We start from the raw sequence: 14,214 nt of genomic DNA, 5'->3' as shown, positions 1-14,214 counted from the left end.
TCTCAGTGTCTCTGACATAGGGTTTCACTGTCCCGGGAAAGTCTCTGCTAACACCCTGCAGAGCGCTGTGCCCAATATACAGAAACGTCTTGCGGTATCTCCTACAGGGAAAGTGCCAGGAGGAATTGTGGAGCTTGGTCTCAGTGTCTCTGAGAATTGCTCTGATTATCCGTGTGACCTCTTTGCTAAGACTCTCCAGAGAGCCTTCCTCAAAACCAACACACATCTTGACATACCTCCCACATTGATCGCAGTGTCTCCAGAAACGGCATTCAAGGAGCCAGGAACTTTTCTGCCCACACTGTCCATTGAGTTGTCCTCAAAACCAATATACATCCTGCTATATCTCCCACATGGAAAATGCCAGGAGGGAAAAGTGGGGATTATGTTTAGACTTTCTCGGAACTGCTTCAAATCAACTAGATATCTTTGTGCTGTAAATCTCCCAACAGACAAACGCAAAAGCAGCAAACATCTCGCTGTATGTCCCACATCCAAAGTGCCAAGAGAGAGCTTGCTCTCCCTGTCTTTGAGTACAGTTTTCAGTGTCCCGGTTACCTCTTTGCTAACATTCTCTTCAGAGCTGCAGTGAAACCAGGAACCACGGGGAGAAGGCACCCACACTGAAAATGACTGGAAGGAACATTGGGGCTTCTTCTCAGTGTCTCTGACATAGGGTTTCACTGTCCCGGGAAAGTCTCTGCTAACACCCTGCAGAGCGCAGTGCCCAATATACAGAAACGTCTTGCGGTATCTCCTACAGGGAAAGTGCCAAGAGGGAATTCTCGATCTTGTTCTCAGTGTCTCTGAGAATTGCTCTGATTATCCGTGTGACCTCTTTGCTAAGACTCTCCAGAGAGCCGGCCTCAAAACCAACACACATCTTGACATATCTCCCGCATTGATCGCAGTGTCTCCAGAAACGGCATTCAAGGAGCCAGGAACTTTTCTGCCCACACTGTCCATTGAGTTGTCCTCAAAACCAATATACATCCTGCTATATCTCCCACATGGAAAATGCCAGGAGGGAAAAGTGGGGATTATGTTTAGACTTTCTCGGAACTGCTTCAAATCAACTAGATATCTTTGTGCTGTAAATCTCCCCACAGCCAAACGCAAAAGCAGCAAACATCTCGCTGTATGTCCCACATCCAAAGTGCCAAGAGAGTAATGTAGAGCTTGCTCTCCCTGTCTTTGAGTACTGTTTTCACTGTCCCGATTTCCTCTTTGCTAACATTCTCTTCAGAGCTGCAGTGAAACCAGGAACCATGTGGAGAAGGCACCCACACTGAAAATGACTGGAAGGAACATTGGGGCTTCTTCTCACTGTCTCTGACATAGGGTTTCACCGTCCCGGGAAAGTCTCTGCTAACACCCTGCAGAGCGCTGTGCCCAATATACAGAAACGTCTTGCGGTATCTCCTACAGGGAAAGTGCCAGGAGGAATTGTGGAGCTTGGTCTCAGTGTCTCTGAGAATTGCTCTGATTATCCGTGTGACCTCTTTGCTAAGACTCTCCAGAGAGACGGCCTCAAAACCAACACACATCTTGACATATCTCCCACATTGATCGCAGTGTCTCCAGAAACGGCATTCAAGGAGCCAGGAACTTTTCTGCCCACACTCTCCGGGGACAGTTCCTTAAAACCAATATACATCCTGCTATATCTCCCACATGGAAAATGCCAGGAGGGAAAAGTGGGGATTATGTTTAGACTTTCTCGGAACTGCTTCAAATCAACTAGATATCTTTGTGCTGTAAATCTCCCCACAGCCAAACGCAAAAGCAGCAAACATCTCGCTGTATGTCCCACATCCAAAGTGCCAAGAGAGTAATGTAGAGCTTGCTCTCCCTGTCTTTGAGTACAGTTTTCAGTGTCCCAATTTCCTCTTTGCTAACATTCTCTTCAGAGCTGCAGTGAAACCAGGAACCATGTGGAGAAGGCACCCACACTGAAAATGACTGGAAGGAACATTGGGGCTTCTTCTCAGTGTCTCTGACATAGGGTTTCACTGTCCCGGGAAAGTCTCTGCTAACACCCTGCAGAGCGCTGTGCCCAATATACAGAAACGTCTTGCGGTATCTCCTACAGGGAAAGTGCCAGGAGGAATTGTGGAGCTTGGTCTCAGTGTCTCTGAGAATTGCTCTGATTATCTGTGTGACCTCTTTGCTAAGACTCTCCAGAGAGACGGCCTCAAAACCAACACACATCTTGACATATCTCCCACATTGATCGCAGTGTCTCCAGAAACGGCATTCAAGGAGCCAGGAACTTTTCTGCCCACACTCTCCGGGGACAGTTCCTTAAAACCAATATACATCCTGCTATATCTCCCACATGGAAAATGCCAGGAGGGAGAAGTGGGGATTATGTTTAGACTTTCTCAGAAGTGCTTCAAATCAACTAGATATCTTTGTGCTGTAAATCTCCCAAATGCCAAACGCAAAAGCAGCAAACATCTCGCTGTATGTCCCACATCCAAAGTGCCAAGAGAGTAATGTAGAGCTTGCTCTCCCTGTCTTTGAGTACTGTTTTCACTGTCCCAGTTACCTCTTTGCTAACATTCTCTTCAGAGCTGCAGTGAAACCAGGAACCACGTGGAGAAGGCACCCACACTGAAAATGACTGGAAGGAACATTGGGGCTTCTTCTCAGTGTCTCTGACATAGGGTTTCACTGTCCCGGGAAAGTCTCTGCTAACACCCTGCAGAGCGCTGTGCCCAATATACAGAAACTTCTTGCGGTATCTCCTACAGGGAAAGTGCCAGGAGGAATTGTGGAGCTTGGTCTCAGTGTCTCTGAGAATTGCTCTGATTATCCGTGTGACCTCTTTGCTAAGACTCTCCAGAGAGCCGGCCTCAAAACCAACACACATCTTGACATACCTCCCACATTGATCGCAGTGTCTCCAGAAACGGCATTCAAGGAGCCAGGAACTTTTCTGCCCACACTGTCCATTGAGTTGTCCTCAAAACCAATATACATCCTGCTATATCTCCCACATGGAAAATGCCAGGAGGCAAAAGTGGGGATTATGTTTAGACTTTCTCGGAACTGCTTCAAATCAACTAGATATCTTTGTGCTGTAAATCTCCCAACAGCCAAAGGCAAAAGCAGCAAACATCTCGCTGTATGTCCCACATCCAAAGTGCCAAGAGAGTAATGTAGAGCTTGCTCTCCCTGTCTTTGAGTACAGTTTTCAGTGTCCCGGTTACCTCTTTGCTAACATTCTCTTCAGAGCTGCAGTGAAACCAGGAACCACGTGGAGAAGGCACCCACACTGAAAATGACTGGAAGGAACGTTGGGGCTTCTTCTCAGTGTCTCTGACATAGGGTTTCACTGTCCCGGGAAAGTCTCTGCTAACACCCTGCAGAGCGCAGTGCCCAATATACAGAAACGTCTTGCGGTATCTCCTACAGGGAAAGTGCCAGGAGGAATTGTGGAGCTTGGTCTCAGTGTCTCTGAGAATTGCTCTGATTATCCGTGTGACCTCTTTGCTAAGACTCTCCAGAGAGCCTTCCTCAAAACCAACACACATCTTGACATACCTCCCACATTGATCGCAGTGTCTCCAGAAACGGCATTCAAGGAGCCAGGAACTTTTCTGCCCACACTGTCCATTGAGTTGTCCTCAAAACCAATATACATCCTGCTATATCTCCCACATGGAAAATGCCAGGAGGGAAAAGTGGGGATTATGTTTAGACTTTCTCGGAACTGCTTCAAATCAACTAGATATCTTTGTGCTGTAAATCTCCCAACAGACAAACGCAAAAGCAGCAAACATCTCGCTGTATGTCCCACATCCAAAGTGCCAAGAGAGAGCTTGCTCTCCCTGTCTTTGAGTACAGTTTTCAGTGTCCCGGTTACCTCTTTGCTAACATTCTCTTCAGAGTTGCAGTGAAACCAGGAACCACGTGGAGAAGGCACCCACACTGAAAATGACTGGAAGGAACATTGGGGCTTCTTCTCAGTGTCTCTGACATAGGGTTTCACTGTCCCGGGAAAGTCTCTGCTAACACCCTGCAGAGCGCAGTGCCCAATATACAGAAACGTCTTGCGGTATCTCCTACAGGGAAAGTGCCAAGAGGGAATTCTCGGTCTTGTTCTCAGTGTCTCTGAGAATTGCTCTGATTATCCGTGTGACCTCTTTGCTAAGACTCTCCAGAGAGCCTTCCTCAAAACCAACACACATCTTGACATATCTCCCGCATTGATCGCAGTGTCTCCAGAAACGGCATTCAAGGAGCCAGGAACTTTTCTGCCCACACTGTCCATTGAGTTGTCCTCAAAACCAATATACATCCTGCTATATCTCCCACATGGAAAATGCCAGGAGGGAAAAGTGGGGATTATGTTTAGACTTTCTCGGAACTGCTTCAAATCAACTAGATATCTTTGTGCTGTAAATCTCCCCACAGCCAAACGCAAAAGCAGCAAACATCTCGCTGTATGTCCCACATCCAAAGTGCCAAGAGAGTAATGTAGAGCTTGCTCTCCCTGTCTTTGAGTACTGTTTTCACTGTCCCGATTTCCTCTTTGCTAACATTCTCTTCAGAGCTGCAGTGAAACCAGGAACCATGTGGAGAAGGCACCCACACTGAAAATGACTGGAAGGAACATTGGGGCTTCTTCTCACTGTCTCTGACATAGGGTTTCACCGTCCCGGGAAAGTCTCTGCTAACACCCTGCAGAGCGCTGTGCCCAATATACAGAAACGTCTTGCGGTATCTCCTACAGGGAAAGTGCCAGGAGGAATTGTGGAGCTTGGTCTCAGTGTCTCTGAGAATTGCTCTGATTATCCATGTGACCTCTTTGCTAAGACTCTCCAGAGAGACGGCCTCAAAACCAACACACATCTTGACATATCTCCCACATTGATCGCAGTGTCTCCAGAAACGGCATTCAAGGAGCCAGGAACTTTTCTGCCCACACTCTCCGGGGACAGTTCCTTAAAACCAATATACATCCTGCTATATCTCCCACATGGAAAATGCCAGGAGGGAAAAGTGGGGATTATGTTTAGACTTTCTCGGAACTGCTTCAAATCAACTAGATATCTTTGTGCTGTAAATCTCCCCACAGCCAAACGCAAAAGCAGCAAACATCTCGCTGTATGTCCCACATCCAAAGTGCCAAGAGAGTAATGTAGAGCTTGCTCTCCCTGTCTTTGAGTACTGTTTTCACTGTCCCAGTTACCTCTTTGCTAACATTCTCTTCAGAGCTGCAGTGAAACCAGGAACCACATGGAGAAGGCACCCACACTGAAAATGACTGGAAGGAACATTGGGGCTTCTTCTCAGTGTCTCTGACATAGGGTTTCACTGTCCCGGGAAAGTCTCTGCTAACACCCTGCAGAGCGCTGTGCCCAATATACAGAAACATCTTGTGGTATCTCCTACAGGGAAAGTGCCAGGAGGAATTGTGGAGCTTGGTCTCAGTGTCTCTGAGAATTGCTCTGATTATCCGTGTGACCTCTTTGCTAAGACTCTCCAGAGAGCCGGCCTCAAAACCAACACACATCTTGACATATCTCCCACATTGATCGCAGTGTCTCCAGGAACGGCATTCAAGGAGCCAGGAACTTTTCTGCCCACACTCTCCGGGGACAGTTCCTTAAAACCAATATACATCCTGCTATATCTCCCACATGGAAAATGCCAGGAGGGAAAAGTGGGGATTATGTTTAGACTTTCTCGGAACTGCTTCAAATCAACTAGATATCTTTGTGCTGTAAATCTCCCAACAGACAAATGTAAAAGCAGCAAACATCTCGCTGTATGTCCCACATCTAAAGTGCCAAGAGAGAGCTTGCTCTCCCCGTCTTTGAGTACAGTTTTCAGTGTCCCGGTTACCTCTTTGCTAACATTCTCTTCAGAGCTGCAGTGAAACCAGGAACCACGGGGAGAAGGCACCCACACTGAAAATGACTGGAAGGAACATTGGGGCTTCTTCTCAGTGTCTCTGACATAGGGTTTCACTGTCCCGGGAAAGTCTCTGCTAACACCCTTTGGAGCTCTGTGCCCAATATACAGAAACGTCTTGCGGTATCTCCTACAGGGAAAGTGCCAGGAGGAATTGTGGAGCTTGGTCTCAGTGTCTCTGAGAATTGCTCTGATTATCCGTGTGACCTCTTTGCTAAGACTCTCCAGAGAGCCGGCCTCAAAACCAACACACATCTTGACATACCTCCCACATTGATCGCAGTGTCTCCAGAAACGGCATTCAAGGAGCCAGGAACTTTTCTGCCCACACTGTCCATTGAGTTGTCCTCAAAACCAATATACATCCTGCTATATCTCCCACATGGAAAATGCCAGGAGGGAAAAGTGGGGATTATGTTTAGACTTTCTCGGAACTGCTTCAAATCAACTAGATATCTTTGTGCTGTAAATCTCCCAACAGCCAAACGCAAAAGCAGCAAACATCTCGCTGTATGTCCCACATCCAAAGTGCCAAGAGAGAGCTTGCTCTCCCTGTCTTTGAGTACTGTTTTCACTGTCCCGATTACCTCTTTGCTAACATTCTCTTCAGAGCTGCAGTGAAACCAGGAACCACGTGGAGAAGGCACCCACACTGAAAATGCCTGGAAGGAACATTGGGGCTTCTTCTCACTGTCTCTGACATAGGGTTTCACTGTCCCGGGAAAGTCTCTGCTAACACCCTGCAGAGCGCTGTGCCCAATATACAGAAACGTCTTGCGGTATCTCCTACAAGGACAGTGCCAAGAGGGAATCGTGGAGCTAGTTCTCAGTGTCTCTGAGAATTGCTCTGATTATCCGTGTGACCTCTTTGCTAAGACTCTCCAGAGAGCCTTCCTCAAAACCAACACACATCTTGACATATCTCCCACATTGATCGCAGTGTCTCCAGAAACGGCATTCAAGGAGCCAGGAACTTTTCTGCCCACACTGTCCATTGAGTTGTCCTCAAAACCAATATACATCCTGCTATATCTCCCACATGGAAAATGCCAGGAGGGAAAAGTGGGGATTATGTTTAGACTTTCTCGGAACTGCTTCAAATCAACTAGATATCTTTGTGCTGTAAATCTCCCAACAGCCAAAGGCAAAAGCAGCAAACATCTCAGTGTATGTCCCACATCCAAAGTGCCAAGAGAGTAATGTAGAGCTTGCTCTCCCTCTCTTTGAGTACTGTTTTCAGTGTCCCAGTTACCTCTTTGCTAACATTCTCTTCAGAGCTGCAGTGAAACCAGGAACCACGTGGAGAAGGAACCCACACTGAAAATGACTGGAAGGAACATTGGGGCTTCTTCTCAGTGTCTCTGACATAGGGTTTCACTGTCCCGGGAAAGTCTCTGCTAACACCCTGCAGAGCGCTGTGCCCAATATACAGAAACATCTTGCAGTATCTCCTACAGGGAAAGTGACAGGAGGAATTGTGAAGCTAGTTCTCAGTGTCTCTGAGAATTGCTCTGATTATCCGTGTGACCTCTTTGCTAAGACTCTCCAGAGAGACGGCCTCAAAACCAACACACATCTTGACATATCTCCCACATTGATCGCAGTGTCTCCAGGAACGGCATTCAAGGAGCCAGGAACTTTTCTGCCTACACTCTCCGGGGACAGTTCCTTAAAACCAATATACATCCTGCTATATCTCCCACATGGAAAATGCCAGGAGGGAAAAGTGGGGATTATGTTTAGACTTTCTCGGAACTGCTTCAAATCAACTAGATATCTTTGTGCTGTAAATCTCCCCACAGCCAAACGCAAAAGCAGCAAACATCTCGCTGTATGTCCCACATCCAAAGTGCCAAGAGAGTAATGTAGAGCTTGCTCTCCCTGTCTTTGAGTACAGTTTTCACTGTCCCGGTTACCTCTTTGCTAACATTCTCTTCAGAGCTGCAGTGAAACCAGGAACCACGGGGAGAAGGCACCCACACTGAAAATGACTGGAAGGAACATTGGGGCTTCTTCTCAGTGTCTCTGACATAGGGTTTCACTGTCCCGGGAAAGTCTCTGCTAACACCCTGCAGAGCGCTGTGCCCAATATACAGAAACGTCTTGCGGTATCTCCTACAGGGAAAGTGCCAGGAGGAATTGTGGAGCTTGGTCTCAGTGTCTCTGAGAATTGCTCTGATTATCCGTGTGACCTCTTTGCTAAGACTCTCCAGAGAGACGTCCTCAAAACCAACACACATCTTGACATACCTCCCACATTGATCGCAGTGTCTCCAGAAACGGCATTCAAGGAGCCAGGAACTTTTCTGCCCACACTGTCCATTGAGTTGTCCTCAAAACCAATATACATCCTGCTATATCTCCCACATGGAAAATGCCAGGAGGGAAAAGTGGGGATTATGTTTAGACTTTCTCGGAACTGCTTCAAATCAACTAGATATCTTTGTGCTGTAAATCTCCCAACAGCCAAAGGCAAAAGCAGCAAACATCTCGCTGTATGTCCCACATCCAAAGTGCCAAGAGAGTAATGTAGAGCTTGCTCTCCCTGTCTTTGAGTACAGTTTTCAGTGTCCCGGTTACCTCTTTGCTAACATTCTCTTCAGAGCTGCAGTGAAACCAGGAACCACGTGGAGAAGGCACCCACACTGAAAATGACTGGAAGGAACATTGGGGCTTCTTCTCAGTGTCTCTGACATAGGGTTTCACTGTCCCGGGAAAGTCTCTGCTAACACCCTGCAGAGCGCAGTGCCCAATATACAGAAACGTCTTGCGGTATCTCCTACAAGGAAAGTGCCAAGAGGGAATTCTCGATCTTGTTCTCAGTGTCTCTGAGAATTGCTCTGATTATCCGTGTGACCTCTTTGCTAAGACTCTCCAGAGAGCCGGCCTCAAAACCAACACACATCTTGACATATCTCCCGCATTGATCGCAGTGTCTCCAGAAACGGCATTCAAGGAGCCAGGAACTTTTCTGCCCACACTCTCCGGGGACAGTTCCTTAAAACCAATATACATCCTGCTATATCTCCCACATGGAAAATGCCAGGAGGGAAAAGTGGGGATTATGTTTAGACTTTCTCGGAACTGCTTCAAATCAACTAGATATCTTTGTGCTGTAAATCTCCCAACAGCCAAAGGCAAAAGCAGCAAACATCTCGCTGTATGTCCCACATCCAAAGTGCCAAGAGAGAGCTTGCTCTCCCTGTCTTTGAGTACTGTTTTCACTGTCCCGGTTACCTCTTTGCTAACATTCTCTTCAGAGCTGCAGTGAAACCAGGAACCATGTGGAGAAGGCACCCACACTGAAAATGACTGGAAGGAACATTGGGGCTTCTTCTCACTGTCTCTGACATAGGGTTTCACCGTCCCGGGAAAGTCTCTGCTAACACCCTGCAGAGCGCTGTGCCCAATATACAGAAACGTCTTGCGGTATCTCCTACAGGGAAAGTGCCAGGAGGAATTGTGGAGCTTGGTCTCAGTGTCTCTGAGAATTGCTCTGATTATCCGTGTGACCTCTTTGCTAAGACTCTCCAGAGAGACGGCCTCAAAACCAACACACATCTTGACATATCTCCCACATTGATCGCAGTGTCTCCAGAAACGGCATTCAAGGAGCCAGGAACTTTTCTGCCCACACTCTCCGGGGACAGTTCCTTAAAACCAATATACATCCTGCTATATCTCCCACATGGAAAATGCCAGGAGGGAAAAGTGGGGATTATGTTTAGACTTTCTCGGAACTGCTTCAAATCAACTAGATATCTTTGTGCTGTAAATCTCCCCACAGCCAAACGCAAAAGCAGCAAACATCTCGCTGTATGTCCCACATCCAAAGTGCCAAGAGAGTAATGTAGAGCTTGCTCTCCCTGTCTTTGAGTACAGTTTTCAGTGTCCCAATTTCCTCTTTGCTAACATTCTCTTCAGAGCTGCAGTGAAACCAGGAACCATGTGGAGAAGGCACCCTCACTGAAAATGACTGGAAGGAACATTGGGGCTTCTTCTCAGTGTCTCTGACATAGGGTTTCACTGTCCCGGGAAAGTCTCTGCTAACACCCTGCAGAGCGCTGTGCCCAATATACAGAAACGTCTTGCGGTATCTCCTACAGGGAAAGTGCCAGGAGGAATTGTGGAGCTTGGTCTCAGTGTCTCTGAGAATTGCTCTGATTATCTGTGTGACCTCTTTGCTAAGACTCTCCAGAGAGACGGCCTCAAAACCAACACACATCTTGACATATCTCCCACATTGATCGCAGTGTCTCCAGAAACGGCATTCAAGGAGCCAGGAACTTTTCTGCCCACACTCTCCGGGGACAGTTCCTTAAAACCAATATACATCCTGCTATATCTCCCACATGGAAAATGCCAGGAGGCAAAAGTGGGGATTATGTTTAGACTTTCTCGGAACTGCTTCAAATCAACTAGATATCTTTGTGCTGTAAATCTCCCAACAGCCAAAGGCAAAAGCAGCAAACATCTCGCTGTATGTCCCACATCCAAAGTGCCAAGAGAGTAATGTAGAGCTTGCTCTCCCTGTCTTTGAGTACAGTTTTCAGTGTCCCGGTTACCTCTTTGCTAACATTCTCTTCAGAGCTGCAGTGAAACCAGGAACCACGTGGAGAAGGCACCCACACTGAAAATGACTGGAAGGAACGTTGGGGCTTCTTCTCAGTGTCTCTGACATAGGGTTTCACTGTCCCGGGAAAGTCTCTGCTAACACCCTGCAGAGCGCAGTGCCCAATATACAGAAACGTCTTGCGGTATCTCCTACAGGGAAAGTGCCAGGAGGAATTGTGGAGCTTGGTCTCAGTGTCTCTGAGAATTGCTCTGATTATCCGTGTGACCTCTTTGCTAAGACTCTCCAGAGAGCCTTCCTCAAAACCAACACACATCTTGACATACCTCCCACATTGATCGCAGTGTCTCCAGAAACGGCATTCAAGGAGCCAGGAACTTTTCTGCCCACACTGTCCATTGAGTTGTCCTCAAAACCAATATACATCCTGCTATATCTCCCACATGGAAAATGCCAGGAGGGAAAAGTGGGGATTATGTTTAGACTTTCTCGGAACTGCTTCAAATCAACTAGATATCTTTGTGCTGTAAATCTCCCAACAGACAAACGCAAAAGCAGCAAACATCTCGCTGTATGTCCCACATCCAAAGTGCCAAGAGAGAGCTTGCTCTCCCTGTCTTTGAGTACAGTTTTCAGTGTCCCGGTTACCTCTTTGCTAACATTCTCTTCAGAGTTGCAGTGAAACCAGGAACCACGTGGAGAAGGCACCCACACTGAAAATGACTGGAAGGAACATTGGGGCTTCTTCTCAGTGTCTCTGACATAGGGTTTCACTGTCCCGGGAAAGTCTCTGCTAACACCCTGCAGAGCGCAGTGCCCAATATACAGAAACGTCTTGCGGTATCTCCTACAGGGAAAGTGCCAAGAGGGAATTCTCGGTCTTGTTCTCAGTGTCTCTGAGAATTGCTCTGATTATCCGTGTGACCTCTTTGCTAAGACTCTCCAGAGAGCCTTCCTCAAAACCAACACACATCTTGACATATCTCCCGCATTGATCGCAGTGTCTCCAGAAACGGCATTCAAGGAGCCAGGAACTTTTCTGCCCACACTGTCCATTGAGTTGTCCTCAAAACCAATATACATCCTGCTATATCTCCCACATGGAAAATGCCAGGAGGGAAAAGTGGGGATTATGTTTAGACTTTCTCGGAACTGCTTCAAATCAACTAGATATCTTTGTGCTGTAAATCTCCCCACAGCCAAACGCAAAAGCAGCAAACATCTCGCTGTATGTCCCACATCCAAAGTGCCAAGAGAGTAATGTAGAGCTTGCTCTCCCTGTCTTTGAGTACTGTTTTCACTGTCCCGATTTCCTCTTTGCTAACATTCTCTTCAGAGCTGCAGTGAAACCAGGAACCATGTGGAGAAGGCACCCACACTGAAAATGACTGGAAGGAACATTGGGGCTTCTTCTCACTGTCTCTGACATAGGGTTTCACCGTCCCGGGAAAGTCTCTGCTAACACCCTGCAGAGCGCTGTGCCCAATATACAGAAACGTCTTGCGGTATCTCCTACAGGGAAAGTGCCAGGAGGAATTGTGGAGCTTGGTCTCAGTGTCTCTGAGAATTGCTCTGATTATCCATGTGACCTCTTTGCTAAGACTCTCCAGAGAGACGGCCTCAAAACCAACACACATCTTGACATATCTCCCACATTGATCGCAGTGTCTCCAGAAACGGCATTCAAGGAGCCAGGAACTTTTCTGCCCACACTCTCCGGGGACAGTTCCTTAAAACCAATATACATCCTGCTATATCTCCCACATGGAAAATGCCAGGAGGGAAAAGTGGGGATTATGTTTAGACTTTCTCGGAACTGCTTCAAATCAACTAGATATCTTTGTGCTGTAAATCTCCCCACAGCCAAACGCAAAAGCAGCAAACATCTCGCTGTATGTCCCACATCCAAAGTGCCAAGAGAGTAATGTAGAGCTTGCTCTCCCTGTCTTTGAGTACTGTTTTCACTGTCCCAGTTACCTCTTTGCTAACATTCTCTTCAGAGCTGCAGTGAAACCAGGAACCACATGGAGAAGGCACCCACACTGAAAATGACTGGAAGGAACATTGGGGCTTCTTCTCAGTGTCTCTGACATAGGGTTTCACTGTCCCGGGAAAGTCTCTGCTAACACCCTGCAGAGCGCTGTGCCCAATATACAGAAACATCTTGTGGTATCTCCTACAGGGAAAGTGCCAGGAGGAATTGTGGAGCTTGGTCTCAGTGTCTCTGAGAATTGCTCTGATTATCCGTGTGACCTCTTTGCTAAGACTCTCCAGAGAGCCGGCCTCAAAACCAACACACATCTTGACATATCTCCCACATTGATCGCAGTGTCTCCAGGAACGGCATTCAAGGAGCCAGGAACTTTTCTGCCCACACTCTCCGGGGACAGTTCCTTAAAACCAATATACATCCTGCTATATCTCCCACATGGAAAATGCCAGGAGGGAAAAGTGGGGATTATGTTTAGACTTTCTCGGAACTGCTTCAAATCAACTAGATATCTTTGTGCTGTAAATCTCCCAACAGCCAAAGGCAAAAGCAGCAAACATCTCGCTGTATGTCCCACATCCAAAGTGCCAAGAGAGAGCTTGCTCTCCCTGTCTTTGAGTACTGTTTTCACTGTCCCGATTACCTCTTTGCTAACATTCTCTTCAGAGCTGCAGTGAAACCAGGAGCCACGTGGAGAAGGCACCCACACTGAAAATGCCTGGAAGGAACATTGGGGCTTCTTCTCACTGTCTCTGACATAGGGTTTCACTGTCCCGGGAAAGTCTCTGCTAACACCCTGCAGAGCGCTGTGCCCAATATACAGAAACGTCTTGCGGTATCTCCTACAAGGACAGTGCCAAGAGGGAATCGTGGAGCTAGTTCTCAGTGTCTCTGAGAATTGCTCTGATTATCCGTGTGACCTCTTTGCTAAGACTCTCCAGAGAGCCTTCCTCAAAACCAACACACATCTTGACATATCTCCCACATTGATCGCAGTGTCTCCAGAAACGGCATTCAAGGAGCCAGGAACTTTTCTGCCCACACTGTCCATTGAGTTGTCCTCAAAACCAATATACATCCTGCTATATCTCCCACATGGAAAATGCCAGGAGGGAAAAGTGGGGATTATGTTTAGACTTTCTCGGAACTGCTTCAAATCAACTAGATATCTTTGTGCTGTAAATCTCCCAACAGCCAAAGGCAAAAGCAGCAAACATCTCAGTGTATGTCCCACATCCAAAGTGCCAAGAGAGTAATGTAGAGCTTGCTCTCCCTCTCTTTGAGTACTGTTTTCAGTGTCCCAGTTACCTCTTTGCTAACATTCTCTTCAGAGCTGCAGTGAAACCAGGAACCACGTGGAGAAGGAACCCACACTGAAAATGACTGGAAGGAACATTGGGGCTTCTTCTCAGTGTCTCTGACATAGGGTTTCACTGTCCCGGGAAAGTCTCTGCTAACACCCTGCAGAGCGCTGTGCCCAATATACAGAAACATCTTGCAGTATCTCCTACAGGGAAAGTGACAGGAGGAATTGTGAAGCTAGTTCTCAGTGTCTCTGAGAATTGCTCTGATTATCCGTGTGACCTCTTTGCTAAGACTCTCCAGAGAGCCGTCCTCAAAACCAACACACATCTTGACATATCTCCCACATTGATCGCAGTGTCTCCAGGAACGGCATTCAAGGAGCCAGGAACTTTTCTGCCTACACTCTCCGGGGACAGTTCCT

This window comes from Larus michahellis, chromosome 10, assembly GCF_964199755.1.
Source record: "Larus michahellis chromosome 10, bLarMic1.1, whole genome shotgun sequence".
NCBI lineage: Eukaryota > Metazoa > Chordata > Aves > Charadriiformes > Laridae > Larus > Larus michahellis.
This window is presented reverse-complemented; position numbering follows the sequence as displayed.